Here is a 12,570-nt window from a genome sequence, read left to right on the forward strand (position 1 = left end):
GTAGAATGGTTGGCTAAATTTTGTTTTTTTTGTCATATGCAGTACCTACAGTATCTAGTTTCTGAGCTAAGTTATTTAGTATATAAAAGGCTACATGATATTCAGACATATATCACTCTGCTTGACAGTCTTAAAATTTTCTGCTTTTGGACGACATATAATGCCATTAGGTGGCCAACAGATCTAGTTCCCCCCTAGGCAGGTTGAGGCCACCTAATGATTTGAATTATGTATGTAACCTTCCTTTTTGAAGTAAATTAATGGAAGAGGTCCTGCCAAACTTACAAAAAAAATCAATTATTAAAATATTTCAATATTCATCTTAATTACCTCCTCGCAGTGGGGCCTCGAACTGCGGCGGCCGAGGCTGCAGGAACCTGGGTGGTAAAGGCAAAGACATTGGCTCATCTTCTGGTAGGACTCCACATCAACAAGGTAGGAAAATGAATGTTGAGGTTTTACAAACCACGATTCAAGCATTTTGCGAAGGGACCCCAGCCTAGGTGAAGCAGATGATTGTGACATGGGAGGCAGAATTGAATTTGAAAGCCGAGCTCGAGCCGTGGGCAGAGGATTTGAGTGTTTTGATCCTTGACCCTAGTTATACCCACGACCGCCTCACTCTATATAAATAGTCTGTCCATCTATTTTGGCTTATGAAATGTATTGTGGCTAAAGCAATGGTTTCTTCCCTCAACATTGCAACAAATGTGGATTCAGATCCGGGTCTCAGAGACATTTAGAAAGAGCTCTAGCTAATTCAACTTCAGTTGCAGCACTAGAACACCCACCTAGGTCACATCGAGCGACATATTCCATGCCTGCCACAATCTGAATTGCTAGGTTCAAGTGCAAAAGATCCTGCTCCGGTGGAATCGTTAGATGAATAGTTGCTGGAAGTCATGTCTGATAATTTTGTCTTAAATTTTGTTGTATATGTCGGGTAGCATTTATGTTTATAGTTTTATGCTTACTAGTTGGTTTCTAGATTATAAGTCTTATAAGGCTTGGTTAGACAGACTCAGACTATTTATGTTTTGGATGGCTTATAATGCGGTTCAGTGGCCAACAGACTTGGTTTCCCACTGGGCAGGTTAAGGCCACCAAACGATTTATATGATTGTAACCTGCTTGATTATTGAAATGAATGAATAAAAAGGTACTACTAAGCTTACAAAATAAAAATAAAAATATTTCAACATCAACCATTTTTTTTAAAATTTAATATACAAAAAATATATAATTCATTTTACACTAAAATTAATATATAATATTTTTAAACAAATATTAATAATAAAATATTAACTATTATTTTTTTATACTAAAAATTAATATATAATATTTTTAAGCAAATATTAATAATAAATATCGACTATTAAAATATTTCAATTCAGTAAAATATTTCAACATCAACTTTAAAATAATTGAAAGTAAAATATTTTTCATAAATAAAACATTTATATAATGTGATGTTGTGAGAAAAATTAATAACCCTTTTTATTACTATATAAAATTGACACTTTTGACAAATACAAACACATAGATACATTTTAATATCAATACCAAATATAATGTTTCAATTTTTAATATAAATAAAATATATCTTTATTAATTTTATATAAATTGATTTAATCGTATATTAAAACAATTGATTCATTATATTTTTATAATAGAGAGTAAAATAATGTAAATATATTTCAAAACGAAAAAATGATCGCGGAGACTTCAAAGTGAATTACATTATATATTTATGCCAAATATAAAATAGAAATAAAAATATGATAAAATAATGTCAAAATTTAAAATTAAGAGATTTTTTTGAAATTTTTTCATCATCAGCCAAGAATTCTTATATATTAATCTAGCTTTGCCATGTCTTAAAAATTTAGATAACATACACCTAAATAGTATTTTAATGTTGATTATAAATAATATTTTAACAGTTTATTTTAATTAAAATATTGTATTATTAGTTTTTTAATACATAAGAATTGAAAATAATTTTTTTATTATTAAGAAATATGTTTTTGATCATATTTACAAATATTTTTTATATTTTAGTATACAACAGATTCTTTTCATATTTCAATATGTAGTTAATGTCTGATATATATTGTAGCTAATATATTATCTGTATTAAAATATTTTAATATTTATTATAAGTAAAATATTTTAATATTATTTTTTTGTTTGTTAAGTTATATGATATTTAAGATAATTGTATATTTAATTTTTTTTTTGAGAAATTGAGACTCAAATTTTTAACTTGAAATATTGTGAATACTATCTATCTTATTTGAAATATATATATATAATTTTAAAATCATAGTCAACTTATACACCAAATTAATATATAAAACGATTTTATTTATAAAACATAATACCCAATTTCAATCCAAAAAAAATATATATATATATATATATATAATATTTTATAATATAAAATTAAATAATATAAATATATTTAACACTCAAAATTTCAACCAACTCAATTTTATCTTTTTAGTTGTTGTAACCTGTTCAAATTGATAGAAATAGAAAAGAGAAATAAAATGTCCAAACTCAATTTAGTTTTTTAAGTTGTTGTAACCTGTACAAATTCCTCTTATCTCCATTCAATCTTGTTTCAAAAGAAATTAAACTTTTGAAATTGCAATTTTTTAAAATTTAAATATTATATAATTATTTTTTAATAATATAAATTATTTTAGAATTTAGACCAAATTTTAACAAAGTTTTTAGGTAAATATTTTTATGGCAAAATTATAATATATATATATTTTTTTTTCTATTTTTTTTCTATGAGGTTTTGGATTGACGGTGAATGGATACACCATTAAGGCACTCTTTGAGATAAGTCATTGGTTCAAATCCCATAAGTACTTACTTACCAAAATAAAAAATAAAAAATTCCACAAATTTGTACATCGATGTGTAATCTTTCCTGAGAGATAAAGCCTCCTCATCTAACCTTCAAACTGCCATGGATGTCTTCGGGCTCACTCAACGCGTATTATATTCTATCCGCACGTGGGGTTTTAAAGATTGCAAGGGCAAATTTTCAAACCGTTTCTAAAATTGGTTGGAGTGTAAAGGTCATCTTGACATTTGGAATTGCGAAAAAATTACGAAGTAAGGTAAAAAATGCATATAATAGAAAAATAGAGAAACTAGGAATCAACAGAAAAATAGGGAAATGAGGAATCAAACTAATTAAATAGAGAAATAAACTAGCCTTTGTTCTAAAAGGTGCAAAGCACGTCAATAATATTTTTGGGTTTTGTTTGAATTTTCAAATATATATAAAAAAAATATAAAAAGCTATTTGAAATAAATGTAGGGGATATGTGGGTTTGGTAATCAAAATTATAATCTTAAACAAAATTATTGTGATTTGAGAAACTCTCTCTGGTTTTGAAAACTTGAAGTGGGGAGGAAATGCCGAAAAAATACAAGGTGTATATGTTGTAAACGAAAAATTTTTGAATAGAAAGGAGACAAAAAAACCGCTATTTTTGGCTACAAATTGATGTGAGCATCTCCCAAAGGGGTTACTTGTGGCTTGATAAAAGTGACACAATTGATAAGTATAATAAGAAGATTTTTTCTGATGCCAACAGGCTAACATCCCTTCATATACAAACAACTATCAGAAGCTTTTATGTGTGCTCCTTTCTTAAACAACCCGGGACCTCACATCTTTCATTCATATACAACTATCGGCACTGGGACTTATGGTTATGTCCACACATCTCTATCGGGAGTGTTATAGATGCACTTTTACATTAAAAACTCGGCTATACAACTTTATCGAATGCAAAGGATTAAACAGGAAAACCCACTTCGATCAGATAAGCTGGAACTCAAAATACATAAACCTGCTTCTATAAATCTTTCGGGTCTGTATTTTCCATATGCCTTATCACCTTTCCTTCGATCTCTGCTTTACACAGAAACACATGGAAAAACCGTTGAAAAGCTTAACGCCGAATCTTAAAAATATTACACCCGCATCTAATCAATTTCGGATCTGCTCTCCGCTTCAGTCCTTTCCCCTGCACTTTCCTTTATATTTCCCAATCCCCGATTGCCTCGATCTCCGATTATCGGCTATCGCTACATCGACATTCCATTACACCATCCATCGGCCCTTCAACTCTGCGATATGTGATCAATTCTCCACAGTTCGATCAACTTCGATCCAATGGTCCACACTTCATCGCATTATCGCAATCGGCGTTGGCAAGTGGTTAGGGTCCGGTCCATTCACACAGACTTCCGCCGATGTGAAATATTTTTCCGATGCGATAAAGTGCTCTGCTATGCCCAATTAGATCTAGTTCGTTGATCTTAGAGATCCAATGGCCACTGTGCATTACTCTTCACCTCTTTATTCCGTCTCTTTACTTGATTTCTTCAATATTGTTGGACTTACGCCTTTCGCAGGTTTCCTCTGTCTGCTCCGTTTTCACACACGACATTCATATATAACAGTAAGCTATGATATCTTTGAAGCGGCTCAGCCACTATTATAACACTAAGGACCCCAATTATGCTTTGAACGCTGCAATTTATAACTTAAGGCATACAAACAGAGAAGGATGCTTCAGTTGTTCCACAGGCAACTATACAGAGGCAAGCGAAGGATTTCAATAAAAATAACACATTCATGCACACTAAATCATTTTATTCAATACAATAAGTTTACAGGGTCTTGGTCCTCTGGCTCGTTTACAACAATAAAAGACCTTGTTCAATCTTGAAATCCTCACGCTCTTTTACTCGATTCTAACCTAGCTAACCTCTAGCTAACCTAACCAACCTTTGAATTATACAAAAAGATCAAAGGTTATACAAAAGAGGATTCATGAACCAATTCTGGTTCAGATCCAGAAATCTCTCACTCTCTCCTAAAGAATCTCTTCAACTCCACTCTTTTCTAAACAAACGCTAAATCAAGCTTTCAAATTCCTCATATCCTATTCAAACCAAATAAATCTAACTGCTTGGCCTGATTTCCACACAGGGAGGATCACTCAGCCACTATACCATTTTTCTCATATTTTACAATAAATAGACACTCTCATACATTTAATAAATAAAATTAACTAAATTCTTGTCTTCCAACCCCTTGTTAGTCACAACATGTGATCATGCCATCACATTACTGACTAGGCCTAAATGCTCTTGCATCAAACTCCGAAAGTTGAAAGCTTTCATGACCTCCTGGTCATGTGTTTCTTCTGCTAGTCATCCAGTACCCCAAACTTTACTTTGTAACTAGTCATCACTTTCATCATGCTACTGATTCAATTCTTCTGTCACTGTCACTTCTGTTCTTCTAGGATTCCAAATCTTATGTTGTTGATGTCCTCTTTCCTTGCTAATACAAATTCATGTTGTTAATTTCTCTTCCTTGTTGTCCCTCTTCTTCACTGACTTCATCTTCGACAATTTCTCAATTTCCTCCTTACCATTTGTTCTTAACTGAACTCCACTGACATATGTCTGTTGTACATTCTCCTTTACCATATAAATTGTAAAATTTCTGTCCAATTCTTCTTCACCTCCATCATTTACAAACTGTTGTTTGTATTCTACAGCTTCCCTTCCATTATCATTAAAGATAACCCTTTCCTCTATGTTATCAGGTTCATCTAAATATCTTTCTAGAAAAATACAGATTCCTTCATATTCAATAAGCATGTCAACTACATATGATTCCTCCTTCCTGTATAAAACAAAAATTCCATCACAATTGTCAGATTCAAAATAACTATGGTTTTCACTTCCAAGGTAATTCTGCCATCAAATATTTATATTGTCCTTCTGCAAAAGTTATGAAACTGTCATCAATTTTCATTTCCATACTTTCCTCTGCACGATACAGTGTTCCTTGTTCTAACACAAGACTATCATTCATCAATTCAATAGCTAGGATTTCTTGAAGCATATCATTATGAAGTATCCTTTCATCTTCTACACTTATATTATTGCAACAAAATGATGTTGTTTCATCTTCACCTACAATAGAAACAAAATTTTGGTTTTCTAAAACTTCTTCATGGTTTAAAGATTCATAAAAATAATCTACTTTAAAATCACAGAATTCCTGAATTTCTTCATCTTTCAACTTCATCATATATTCCTTCACAATTTCTATAATACTTTCATTTTGATTCTCTACTGAAGATATTTCATTCTGGTTATCATCACAAACTTTCATTTGCTTATCTTCAACTTCTTTAATCATGACAATTTCCTTGTCAATACCATCATTCTCAAAATTATTAAATACATGCTCAAAATATCTTTCTGTTTCAACCATCCCTTCTAGTAGACTCACTTCCTCATCAACATGCATAAGCACATTGTCTAATTGTTTTTCATCATCTGTCAAACCTGAAAACATACACAACATGTCAATTTTAGAATTAGAAGGCTCTTCATTTGAAGCCTCGGTGATCAGCTCCTCATGCTTCTCTGAACTATTATGATAGTTCACTAAGTTATTGAGAAATTCTTCCTCAACATCTCTGATTTCTTCCTCATCAATGAAAACTTTTGGGACTACAACTTCTCGACAATGCTTGGAAACTTCATCATAAGTTTGTAGAATACCTTTCTGTTCTACACAACTTCCTCCAACACTCAGTTTATCCAAATAAGATACCAATGTCTCTTCCTCTTCTCTGATAAGTCTTTGATCTTTCAAAGATTTCCTTGACTTAACTTCTTCAGCTAAGTTCTCTGTGTCAGCTTTCCTTCTCTTCACTTCACAAATCTTCAATGCATCTGTTTCCTTTCCTATTTCTATTTCCCATTAGTCTTCTAGCCATGCTAAAATTCCTTCAAATATGATCCAATAAGTTTTCACTAAGAGAAGACACAACCATTTAGCCATACCTTTTAATTTCCTCCACCTATTGAAGTTTTGAAAGTCTTTATGCATCTCCTTTTGTGTTTGTCTTGCCTTTGCCTCTTTCACCAACACATTTCTCTCATTTTGATCCGCATAGATCAGTTCTTCATCACTCTCATCATTGTCTCCTTCCCCAAGGAGAGATCCTTTCTCTGGCTCACATATATATTCTACTCCTTCATCCTCAACAGTTCGGAGTATTAATTTCTCAGCAAACAATTCTCTGACAGGCCATTTAACTCTTTTTCTCACATAAAATCCTTGTTTCCATTTTTCTCTAATTCCTTTTAATACCAGCTTCTTCAAGCGACTGAGTTCTGCCTTCATCTCAACCAATTCTATGTTCCTTTCTTCTGTACTCATTCCTTTGAGCCCAACTGCTTCAGCACTCTTTTTCCTCTACTTCTGACTTTCCTCTGTACCCCCACCATGACTAACAATAGTCAGTTCCATTTCTTCCTTTGGTGAACTTTCCTTGTTCAATAGTGAGTTGCAACTAGCCTTTTCCATTTTACATGTAACAAGTCTCCTTCATGCCTCACCAAACTTTCCTGAGTTTAGCCTTTTGGCATCTATTGGTTCTTTCCTCGAACCTTTCACTGACTAACAATTCTACCCAGCACTCCTCTTGCTGGAATTGTTATCCCCTATCCACAATCACAATTGTGGAGCTGCCTCAACAACTTCTACCAACCACAGTTGGAAGTTGTTCTCATCTTCTCTCGAACACTCCTTGCTTTAGGCTCTACATCTTCAATTGCTCACTTCCTTCTTCATTCAGTAATTTCATTTATTGTTGGGTATTGTCACCTTTACTCATTTGAGAGTTCTTCTTGCTCTATCTTCTTTAACATAGCTCATATTGTATGATGTTGATACAACTCATTCTACCTTTTAGCAATTCCACTGACCTGCACAATCTTATCTCAAGATTCATCAAAATACCTTTCAAACCTGCAATATTTCCTTCAAATATGTCTTAAAACTAATTCCCATTCCATCAGTTAAATCTTTGCCAAATGATTCATCTGTTCACTATTTCATTTAGACTTTCCATTCAAAAGACTCCATACAGCCAACAACTATTTCCCATTTTACTTTTCATAATGGACTCTTCAGCTTTCAAAATCAATTAAGATTAGATCTGAATTTCAATTATATTTACCAATTCATGACAGACACTATCAATTCCTTCTGATAACCTGTTTGTAAGCAAATCCTGTCTTGCTTCTACAAATTCCAAAATTCATTCCTTGTAATGACTCTCTTTTGAGATCTATTGAATCCAACCTTCAGTCTAATTGTTCTTTCATCTATCAATATAATTGCCTTCAACCATACTTTAAGCAATCCTCAATCATTTTCAGTTTTCACAAAATTCTTCAAATCATTTAAATGACTTCAATGCCATAGCAAACCACTCTCCTATTTAGATTTAACTTCTAAACCTTTCATTTCAATTTACCTTTTAAATCAAATCAATCATGCAATCAACTTACACAAAAATTTCATTTTCCTGAAAGGAAACATCTTCTCCTTTGAAATTTCAATCCCTTTTTGCTCTTTAGACGTTCAAAACACATCTCTGCAAAATCATAAACATAAACATTCGTATCAGACCTTCATCAGAGATTCACTACTTCCCCCATTCTGATATCAGTGTCCTTTGTAGTTTGATCCCCATCTATATCAAATTCACTTCAATGCAAATTATACATATATTGAGATTAAAATTCCATTGCCAAACCAATCTTTACAGAGCGTTGAGCTAGCTCTGATACCAAAATGATGCCAGCAGGCTAACATTCCTTCATATACAAACAATTATCGGAAGCTTTTATGTGTGCTCCTTTCTTAAACAACTCGGGACCTCACATCTTTCATTCATATACAACTATCAAAACTGGGACTTATGGTTATGTCTACACATCTCTATCGGAAGCGTTATAGATGCACTTTTACATTAAAAACCCGGATATACAACTTTATTGAATACAAAGGATTACACAGGAAAACCCGCTCCGATCAGATAAGCCGAAACTCAAAATACATAAACCCGCTTCTATAAATCTTTTGGGTCCGCCTTTTCCATATGCCTTATCACCTTTCCTCCGATCTTTGCTTTACACAGAAACACATGGAAAAATTGTTCAAAAGCTTAAGGCCAGATCTTAAAAATATTGCACCCGCATCTAATCAATTTCAGATCCGCTCTCTGCTTCAATCCTTTCCGCTGCACTTTCCTTTATATTTCCCGATCCCCGATTGCCTCGATCTTCGATCTCCAATTATCGGCTATCGCTACATCGGCATTCCATTACATCGTCCATCGGCCCTTCAAATCTGCGATATGCGATCAATTCTCCACCGTTTGATCAACTTCGATCCAATGGTCCACACTTCATCGCATTATCGCAATCGACGTTGGCAAGTGGTTAGGGTCCGGTCCATTCACACAGACTTTCGCCAATGCGATATATTTTGCCAATGCGATAAAGTGCTCTGCTTTGCCCGATTAGATCTGGTCCGTTGATCTTAGAGATCCAACGGCCATTGTGCATTACTCTTCACCTCTTTATTCCATATCTTTACTTGATTTCTTCAATATTGTTGGACTTACGCCTTTCGTAGGTTTCCTCTGTCTGCTCCATTTTCACACACAACATTCATATATAACAATAAGCTATGATATCTTTGAAGCAGCTCAGCCACTGTTATATTGATAAGGACCCCAATTATGCTTTAACACTGCAATTTATAAATTAAGGCATACAAACAAAGAAGGATGCTTCAGTTGTTCTGCAGGCAACTATACAGAGGCAAGCGAAGGATTTCAATAAAAACAACAAATTCATGCACACTAAATCATTTTATTCAATACAATAGTTTACAGAGTCTCGGCCCTCTGGCTCGATTACAACAATAAAAGACCTTGTTCAATCTTGAAATCCTCATGCTCTTTTACTCGATTCTAACCTAGCTAACCTCTAGCTAACCTAACCAACCTCTGAATTATACAAAAAGATCACAATTTATACAAAAGTGGATTCATGAACCAATTCTGGTTCAGATCCAGAAATCTCTCACTCTCCTAAAGAATCTCTTCAACTCCACTCTTTTCTAAACAAACGCTAAATCAAGCTTTCAAATTCCTCATATCCTATTCAAACCAAATAAATCTAACTGCTTGGCCTCATCTCCACACAGGGAGGATCACTCAACCACTATACCTTTTTTCTCATATTTTACAATAAATAGACACTCTTATACATTTAATAAATAAAATTAACTAAACTCTTGTCTTCCAACCCCTTGTTAGTCACAACATGTGATCATGCCATCACATTGCTGACTATGCATGAATGCTCCTACATCATTTTTAGATAGGATAAATCGCAACTATATGGGTTGAGGTAACATTTCCTTTGGAAGACTGGTTGTATGCAAACAATTGGGCTTCCAAACAATGTTAATGACATGAAAAATAAATTGCATTCTCACCTCATATAAGTGCTTACCTCTCTCTCTTTATTTACAATACTTACAGAAAATGAGAAGAAAAATTTTCTATCCAAGAACAAATAAGTTCGATTGTTTCTAAGTGTTGTTTAGATTGATAAAACACTTGATAATAAAAGTCATGACATATGTATGGGTAAAATCATGGAGCTAGGTTACACTTTTTGGTGAAAGAGGGCGAGTTTGGGAGGAAAATACAATGGCTTGATTGTGTTCGATCAAGCATTTTTTATTTGCTCAATCGAGCTCCTTGGGCACTAAAAAAATTAGCTTGATGGAGGTTACAAAAAAACCCTTGATCGAGCTATAACACTCGATCGAGCCCCTTTTTTAATTAAATACTGCTCCTGTGGTCTGCTCGTGCCATTTGCATAGAGAGGACATAATTTTAAAGCTTGACCAAGAGTGTGACACTAACTCGATTGAGAGTATTGGAGCTAGATCAAGCAATTGAAGCATGGAGTGTTCAAATCAATCTCGCCAACAACCCCGCCAATGTCCCAGAGGCTCAAACGAAGGTAGGTATTCTATTTTTTTTTGTCTTTCTTAATTAATATTTTTTACGAAATTAAACAAATTAATTAAAAATGACCATGTACAAAAACCATGAAAACCAATTTATTTATAATAAAAAAAACATACAAAAACCATGAAAACCACACGAAAAAAACTCTTCAAAAGAACTTAGAAAAACAAAAAACCAACCAAGAAAACCACAAAAATCATAAAATAAATTATTCAAAACCAACCTAGAAAACCACAAAAGAAAACCTTCAAAACAACCTAGAAAACACTTAGGAACAATAACAAAAAACTATAATTTAGGTTTTATTTTTTTCTTACTTGCAATGTTTTGTTTATTAAATGTATATTTTGTGGTTTTGAATGGTAAAAATGTTTTTTACTAATTATTTTAAGTTTTAAAGATTTTGTTTTGTGAAATAAATTTTCAATTTTTTTGTTATTTAAAATACATTTTAAATTTCTAGCCAATTTGACCGAATATATACCCCAAAACACTCAAAAACAAAACATAAAAAACCATATAACATCATTTCACTATATATAACAAAACATTTAACTTAATTATAATATAATATTTAACTATATATAATTATAACATAACATATATAACTATATAACATAACATAACTATATAATTATATATATTATATATATTTAATATATATATATATATATATATATATCATAGTTCTATAACTATTTAGTTCATAACATAAATTTATTTCACGTATTATAACATAGAACTCTATAATTATTTAACATGTATAACATAAAGTTATTTAACGTAATATAACATAAAACTTTATAATTATTTAACATGTATAACATAAAGTTATTTAACATAACGCACTCATATAACATGTAACATAACTATAACTATTTCATAATTATGTAACTATATAATTATTTAAATATAACTATATATATTTAACTATTAATAAATTATAACATATGGCATAGCTAAATATATTATAGTTATATGTATATTGTTTATGACATAATATAATTCCATAACTATTTAACCTAACCTAACTTATTATTTAACATTTAATATAACATATATATATATAACATAACATAACTATATAATTATAGATATAACTATATATATCTAACTATTATAAAGTTATAACTTCTTCTTCTTCTTCTTATTATTATTATTATTATATATATATATATAAAACGTAGTGTAATATAACATAACATAATGTAACATGTATGGTGTATAACTATAATATATTATAACATTTAATATAGCATAATTATTTGAACATTATATATATGAAAACACATACACACATATATATGTTTCAATAACGCATCATTGATAGATACATTAAATCCATCATAAAAAGTGAATTTGGATTAGTGAATGAAAGCATTTAGACTCTTTTCTAATTTGTACCATATTGTTTCATTATGTAGTGTGTTGTACAAGAAACATTGTCTTTATGTGCTTGCACCTGATACATGTCATGTGTCAAAGTCAAACATTAAGAACTTAAAGTCTATTGGGTTATTTGGTTGGCATGAAATTTTATTAGTTTTGTAGATACGTTTATTTCTATTTACATATTTATGCGCTATGAATAAAATGCATTATT

This window comes from Pinus tabuliformis, chromosome J (genome assembly GCF_031772625.1).
Source record: "Pinus tabuliformis cultivar Carrire ecotype Pingquan chromosome J, CPIR1, whole genome shotgun sequence".
In the NCBI taxonomy this organism is placed as follows: domain Eukaryota; kingdom Viridiplantae; phylum Streptophyta; class Pinopsida; order Pinales; family Pinaceae; genus Pinus; species Pinus tabuliformis.